This window comes from Artemia sp. Qi Xiang Cuo, chromosome 15 (assembly GCF_049724085.1).
Source record: "Artemia sp. Qi Xiang Cuo chromosome 15, ASM4972408v1, whole genome shotgun sequence".
NCBI lineage: Eukaryota > Metazoa > Arthropoda > Branchiopoda > Anostraca > Artemiidae > Artemia > Artemia sp. Qi Xiang Cuo.
Genome location: NC_142808.1, coordinates 36,522,082 through 36,530,475, shown reverse-complemented (window position 1 = coordinate 36,530,475; position 8,394 = coordinate 36,522,082). Strand labels below are relative to the sequence as shown.

At 34.3% G+C, this 8,394-nt stretch overlaps 1 non-coding gene across 1 annotated transcript; it reads right to left on the bottom strand.

Annotated features, from left to right (window-relative positions):
* Positions 1-3,183: 3,183 nt before the first annotated feature.
* Positions 3,184-3,255, bottom strand: TRNAD-GUC (transfer RNA aspartic acid (anticodon GUC)). Its single transcript has one exon. It is a non-coding gene; the product is annotated as a tRNA-Asp (tRNA).
* Between the last annotated feature and the right edge of the window lie 5,139 nt (positions 3,256-8,394).

Here is an 8,394-nt window from a genome sequence, read left to right as displayed (position 1 = left end):
AGTAAGAGACGATGACGTCTAATGTTAAGAAATATAAAAACCCATAGTTCCTAACAAAGGAGTCAGATCAAAACAAAAAGTACACCATTAGAACCGCCTTGTCCGAAACCCCTGTATAGGAAACTTTGTGTCCCTTGGCTTGAACAGCAAGGGAAATATCTTGGCTTGAAAATCAAGAAAATTGACTTCAACCACGTTATTCTCCCCAAACGGGATATTTTTTTCTCTTTTCTTTTTTTTGTATCCAGAGATAGCTTGGCACTGGAACATCGTAGAGGGTTGTTCAATAGCTCAATTTAAAGGAAATTAATTGGGTTAAATTACATTAAGGAATACATAAAAGATCGATGTCAGTCAAGAGGATCTAATGTAGTTTAACAGGGTTGCAGCGGTAGCTAGCCACCTAGTTAGAAACAATCAGGTCCTATGTCCGGGTTGCAGCGGTAGCTAGCAACCTAGTAAGAGACGATCACGTCCAATGTTAATTAAAATAAAGAACGACACCTAGCTCATGTTAACTGAAACATAAATAGAGATTACATAATTTCCATCAATATCATGGCTGTAGAGATGGCTGAAGCCTAGTAAAGAACAATACATAAAAGTTCGACGTCAGTCAAGAGGATCTAATGTAGTTTAACCGGGTTGTAGCGGTTGCTAGTAGCCTAGTAAGAGACTATCACGTCCTATGTCCGGGTTGCAGCGGTAGCTAGAAATCTAGTAAGAGACGATCACGTCCAATGTTAAGAAATATAATAACCCATAACTCTTAAAAAAAGTCAGATCAAAACAAAAAGTACACCATTCGAACCGCCTTGTCCCAAACCCCTGTATAGTAAACTTTCTGTTATTTGGCTAGAACAGCAAGGGGAATATATTGGCTTGAAAATCAAGAAAAGTGGCGGTTACTACAACATTCTGCCTAAACGGCATATTTTATTTCTTTCTTTCTCTTCCACAGATAGCTCGGCACTGGAACATCGTAGAGAGTTGTTGAATGGCTCATTTTAAAGGAAATCGCTAGATCTAGTGCCACTCTTACTTGATTTTTTTTAAATTAATCATTTTTTACGAAAACTTAATTTTTTATATGCAATATTAATCAATGACGTCATAGTCGTTGGATGTAGTTATTACATAAAGGCTCGATCATCGAATTTAAGCTGAAACTAAGTAAAGGAAAATTATGCCTCCATATATTCACAGTGATGCATAAGATTTCCCATTACATCTGTAAACTGTTCCACAGTTATCCGGGTTGCAGCGGTACCTAGCAACCTAGTAAGAGACGATCACGTCCAATGTTAAGAAATATAAAAACCCATAGTTCCTAAAATTATAATAAAGAACGACCTCTTGCCTATACTAAATTTTATACGCCCCTTAATTATAGTATAGGTTAGTATTTCCAAAAATTGAAGAAAGAGTACTACACAAACAACAGAGATAGTAACTTGAAAAGAAAAAAGCAAAGGTATTCAACCGACCAGGTGTATCGAGAAGTATATACAATAAAGAACGACACCTAGCCTATGTTAACTGAAACATAAATAAAAATTATTTAATTTCCATTTATAATTAAGAACGAGCTCTTGCCTATACTAAATTTTATATGCCACTTAATTATAGTATAGGTTTTACATTAAAAGACTATCACTGGAATAAAAAACAATTGCATGCATTGGAATTAGTTAGCTACTTGATTGTTTGAGGTTCGTCTCTTACTATTTCAAAGCAGAAAAAACCGTAGGCTTTTTCCTGTTTGTAATTATACATAAGGATCGATACTTTAAATTGGAATTTTGTAAGTATCGTCGGTATCATGGGTTTTATAATAAAGAAAGACCTTTTGCCTATACTAAATTTTATACGCCACTTAATTATAGTATAGGTTAGTAATTCCAAAGATAGCTTGGCACTGGAACATCGTAGAGAGTTGTTTAATGACTCATTTTAAAGGATTTGTAGAAAAAATCGAAAAATCCTTAAGAAATCATCATAAGTTAAAATTTCCCATACAAAATTTGAACTCAAGCCAACTGGGTGAGAGCTATCCCAACCTCTGGACCATATAGGATTTATCAAAATATCCGATTAATAACGTTTATGTTAAAGAACAAATTATAAACCTAGTTAGCTGTCTGATTATTTGAGGATCGTCTCTTACTATTCAAACGAAGAAAAAGCCGTAGGCTTTTTCCTGTTTGTAATTTATAATCTGAATTCAAGCGGTAGTTATAGTAACGAACGGATTCAAGCCCAAAGAAACTGAACCCTCTGGTTCATTCATATTATCTTCCCTATTTTAGCTAGGATGTAAATAAAACGAGTTTCTTTTTTATTACAGAAGGATCTAGATGTGGCAACTTACTATTGAGACGAGTCGCTCTTACTATACAATACAGTTCGTTATCACGAACTGTTTACTTTGATGTAACTATTGGTATCAAAATTTTGTTCTTTAGAGTTTCGGTTACTATTTTTCCGGGTTGCTATTAATAAAAAAACACATTTACAAATAAGATAACATTTAAGATCGATCGTTACCACAGAGTGTTTTGAACTCAAATCCTTCTTAGTTTTACAGCAAAGAACGACGATCTCTCGCCCATAGTAACTGATAAACGGTGGTTCCAGGGGTAATCCGGGTTGCAGCGGTAGCTATCCGGGTTGCAGCGGTAGCTAGCAACCTAGTAAGAGACGATCACGTCCAATGTTAAGAAATATAAAAACCCATAGTTCCTAACAAAGGAGTCAGATCAAAATAAAAAGTACACCATTAGATTCGCCTTGTCCGAAACCCCTGTATAGGAAATTTTCTGTCCCTTGGCTTGAACAGCAAGGGAAATATATTGGCTTGAAAATCAAGAAAATTGACTTTAACCACGTTATTCTCCCCAAACGGGATATTTTTTTCTTTTTTTCTTTTTTTTTCTTTTCCACAGATAGCTTGGCACTGGAACATCGTAGAGGGTTGTTCAATAGCTCATTTTAAAGGAAATTAATTGGGTTAAAAATCTATAGTAACTAAAATAAATTATTTCTAAAAGAGAATTATAATAAAGAACGACCTCTTGTCTATACTAATTTATATAAAAGTTTTGGTTAGGAGGTAGCTAAACTGAGTATCTTTTTAATTTTCAATTTAAGAAATATTTCTTCAAACTTAATATATTAAAAATTCTCTCCGACGGGGAATCGAACCCCGGTCTTCCGCGTGACAGGCAGGAATAATTACCACTGTACTATCGGAGACTCATAATATATAAGTTACATATAAATCATGATATTTAATTCCTTAATACATCTTTTTACATGTTAATCTGGGTTACAGCGGTAGCTAGCATCCTCCTAGTAAGAGATGATCACGTCCAAAGTTAAAAATGTAATAATCCGGTTTGCAGTGGTAGCTAGCAACCTAGTAAGAGACGATCACGTCCAATGTTAAGAAATAAAAAAATTACATTAAGAGAAGATCATGGGAATAACAAACAATTGCATACAATGAAATTAGTTAGCTACTTTATTGTTTGAGGTTTTTACCCGGGTTGCAGCGGTAGCTAGCAGCCTAGTAAGAGACGATCACGTCCAATTCTAAGAAGAATAATAACGCATAACTCCTAAAAAAAGAGTAAGATCAAAACAAAAAGTACAACATTAGAACCGTCGTGTCGGAAACCCCTATATAGGAAACTTTCTGTCATTTGGCTTTTATTGCAAGGGAAATGTATTGGCTTGAAAATCAAGAAAAGCGGCAGTTACTACATCATTCTGCCCATTAAATTAAAAGACGATCCCTTAAATAACAAACCATTCCATACGTTAGACTTAGTTTGCTACTTGATTGTTTAAGTTTCGTCTCTTACTATTTAAAAGAAGAAAAAGCCGTAGGCTTTTTCCTGTTTGTATTTATAGTTAAAAAACGAACTCAAGCCCAAAGAAACTGAACCATATGGTTCATTCATATTATATCCATTATTTTAGCTAGGATCTAAATAAACAAGTTTCTTTTTTAAATTTTAAATTTAAAAGATAGTGCTTTTAATCCGGGTTGCAGCGGTAGCTAGCAACCTAGTAAGAGACGATCACATCCAATGTTAAGAAATATAAGAACCCATAACTCCTAAAAAAGGAGTCAGATCAGAACAAAAAGTACACCATTAGAACCGCCTTATCCGGGTTGCAGCGGTAGCTAGCAACCTAGTAAGAGACGTCACGTCCAATGTTAAGAAATATAAAAGCCCATAGTTCCTAAAAAAGGAGTCAGATCAAATTCAAAAGTACACCATTAGAACCGTCTTGTCCGAAACCCCTGTATAGTAAACTTTCTGTCCCTTAGCTTGAACAGCAAGGGAAATATATTGGCTTGAAAATCATGAAAAGTGGCAGCTACTAAAACATTCTGCCTAAACGGGATATTTTTTTTCTTTTTTTTTCTTTTTCTTTTCCACAGATAGCTTGGCACTGGAACATCGTAAAGGGTTGTTCAATAGCGCATTTTAAAGGAAATTAATTGGGTTAAAAATCTATAGTAACTAAAATAAATTATTTCTAAAAGAGAATAAATTTTTCCACCAAAAACTGCATTTTTGATGTCTTTTCACACTGCAGTCTTTCAAACATAATCGTATACCAGCGGTAAGAATTGAACCCACGCCTCTGAAGAGACTGGTGGCTAACACCAGTGCCTTGGACCACTCGGCCAGGCTGCCTCTCATAAATAAATATATATGTGAATTTGGGTTGCAGCAGTAGCTAGCAACCTAGTAATAGACGATCAGTCCAATGCTAAGAAATATAAAAACCCAAAACTCCTAAAAATAGAGTCAGATCAAAACAAAAGTACATCATTAGAAATACCTTGTCTGAAACCCTACTAGATAAATAATGAACGTCATCATAGTTTTATATTAGAGCTATGACGTGAATAGAGTGACGTCATAATTAGTATATAAGGAATTATCCGGGTTGCAGCGGTAGCTAGCAACCTAGTAAGAGAAGATCACGTCCAATGTTAAGAAATATAAGAACCCATAACTCCTAAAAAAGAGTCAGATCAAAACAAAAAGTACACCATTAGTATCGCCTTGTCCAAAATTCCTATAAGGGAAACTTACCGCCCTTTGGCTTGAATAACAAAGAATATATATTGGCTTGAAAATCCAGAAAATTGACTTTTACCACGTTATTCTCCACAAAGGGGATATTTTTTTCTTTCTTCTTCTTTTCCACAGATAGCTTGGCACTGGAACATCATAGAGAGTTGTTCAATGGCTCATTTTAAAGGAAATTAATTGGGTTAAAAACCTTTTGTACTTAAAACAATGTATTTTCAAAATAGAATCAGTTTCTTACGAAAAATCGCATATTTCATATTAAAGATTGATATAATAAAGAACGACTTCTTGCCTGTACTAAATTTTATACGCCACTTAATTATAGTATAAGTTAGTAATTCAACAGATAGCTTTGCACTGGAACATCTTAGAGAGTTGTTCAATGGCTCATTTTAAAGGAAATTAATGGGGTTAAAAACCTTTTGTAATTAAAACAAATTTTATAATAAAGAACGACCTCTTGCCTATACTAAATTTTATAGGCCACTTAACTATAGTATAGGCTAGTACAGTTATTATATTTATGGTCAATATATTAAAATTTTCCACTAATATAATAAAGAACGACCTTTTGCCTATACTAAATTTTATACGCCACTTAATTATAGTATAGGTTAGTAGTTCAACAGATAGCTTGGCAATGGAACATCGTAGAGAGTTGTTCAATGGTTCATTTTAAAGGATTATAATAAAGAATTAACTTAGAGGCGTAAAAAATGGCGTAGCGAGTCAATTGAAGCAAAGGAAAAACCAAACTAAATTAAAAATTTTCAGGTTTTTTCTGGTTTGAATTAATAAATGGAAATTGTTGTTCAGACACCATAAATACTTTTGCACTTAGCAGCTAATTTATGTATAGGATCGGTACATTTATAACCTTTCCTGAAGAAACCATCAATGGGAAAAATTTCCTATGCCGAGAATTGAACCTGGACCAACTGAGTGAGAGCCAGCATCCTAATCACTAGACCGTGTAAGATATATTAAACATTTGATTAGTGAAGTTTATGTTAAATAACAAATCCAGGTTGTAGCGATAGGTTTAAATTAAAGTACATTAAAGAACGAGCTTTTGTCCATATTAACTAAAGTTATTTTACATTAAAAGACAATCATTAGGAGATCATACATAAGGGATCGATACTGTATCCAGGTTGCAGCGGTAGCTAGCAACCTCGTAAGAGACGATCAAGTTCAATTTTAAGAAATATAAAATCCATTACTCTTAAGAAAAGGTCAGATCAAAACAAAAAGTGCACCATTAGAACCACCATGTCTGAAACACCTGTATAGGAAACTTTCTGTCATATGGCTTGAACAGCTAGGGAAATATAGTGGCTTGAAAATCAAGAAAAGTGGCAGCTACTACAGCATTCTGCCTAAACGGCATCTTTTTTCCTTTCTCTTTTCTTCTTTCTTTTCCACAGATAGCTTGGCACTGGAACATCGTAGAGAGTTGTTCAATGGCTCATTTTAAAGGAAATTAATTGGGTTAAGAACCATCTGTAACTAAAACATATTATTTTTAAAACAGAATAAATTTTTTCACCAAAAACTGCATTTTTATGTCTTTTCATACTGCGGTCTTTTCAAAGATATTTGATTTTTGAAGCAATCAAACAGTTCGTGGTAAATTTACATTAAAACTTTATATTCCGTAGATAGCTTGGCACTGGAACATTGTAGAGAGTTGTTCAATGGCTCATTTAAAAGGAAATTAATGGGGTTCAAAACTTTTTATAATAAAGAACAAACGCTTGCTCATAGTAACTGAAATATTAATTAAAAGTAGTATATCCGGGTTGCAGCGGTAGCTAGCAACCTAGTAAGAGACGATCACCTCCAATGTTAAGAAATATAAAACCCCATAGTTCCTAAAAAAAGAGTCAGATCAAAACAAAAAGTACACCATTAGAACCGCCTTGTCCGAAACCCCTGTATAGGAAACTTTCTGTCCCTTGGCTTGAACAGAAAGGGAAATATATTGGCTTGAAAATCAAGAAAAGTGGCAGCTACTACAACATTCTTCCTAAACGGGATATTTTTTTCTTTTTTTTTTCTTTGTTTCCAGAGATAGCTTGGCACTGGAACATCGTAGAGGGTTGTTCAATAGCTCATTTTAAAGGAAATTAATTGGGTTAAAAACCTTTTGTAACTAAAATAAATTATTTCTAAAAGAGAATAAATTTTTCCACCAAAAACTGCATTTTCGATGTCTTTTCACACTGCAGTCTTTCAAACATAATCGTATACCTGCGGTAAGATTTGAACCCACGCCTCCGAAGAGACTGGTGGCTAACACCAGTGCCTTGGACCACTCGGCCAGGTTGCCTCTCATAAATAATATATATGTGAATCCGGGTTGCAGCAGTAGCTAGCAATCTAGTAAGAGACGATCAGTCCAATGCTAAGAAATATAACAAAACTCCTAAATTTAGAGTCAGATCAAAACAAAAGACATCATTAGAATTACCTTGTCTGAAACCCTACTAGATAAATATTGAATGTCGTCATAGTTTTACAATAAAGAACGACCTCTTGCCTATACTAAATTTTATACGCCACTTAATTATAGTATAGTTACATTAAAAGACGATCATTGGAATAACAAACAATTATAACTATACTAAATACATTAAAGAACGAACTTTAGTCCATACTTTATTTAAATAAAGGATCGATCCCTGGATATATCCGGGTTGCAGCGGTATTACATAAAGGCTCGATCATCGAATTCAAGCTGAAACTAAGTGAAGGACAATTATGCCTCAATATATTCACAGTGATGTATAAGATTTCCCATTACATCTGTAAACTTTTCCATAGTTTTGCAGTAAAGAACGATCTTTCACCCATAGTAACTGATATATGGTGGTTCTAGTTGGTTGTTCAATGGCTCATTTTAACGGAAATTCATGGGGTTAAAACTTCTTCTAATTAAAATAAATCGTTTTTAGTACCTTGAGAAATTTTAATTATGTTTCTTAAGAAATCATCATAAGTTAAAATTTCCCATACAAAATTTGAAGTCAAGCCAACTGGGTGAGAGCTATCCCAACCTCTAGACCATATAGTCTGGGTTGCAGCGGTAGCTAGCAACCTAGTAAGAGACGATCACGTCCAATGTTAAGAAATATAAAAACCCATAGTTCCTAAAAAAGGAGTCAGATCAAAACAAAAAGTACCCCATTAGAACCGCCTTGTCCGAAACCCCTGTATAGGAAACTTTCTGTCCCTTGGCTTGAACAGCAAGGGAAATATATTGGCATGATTACAA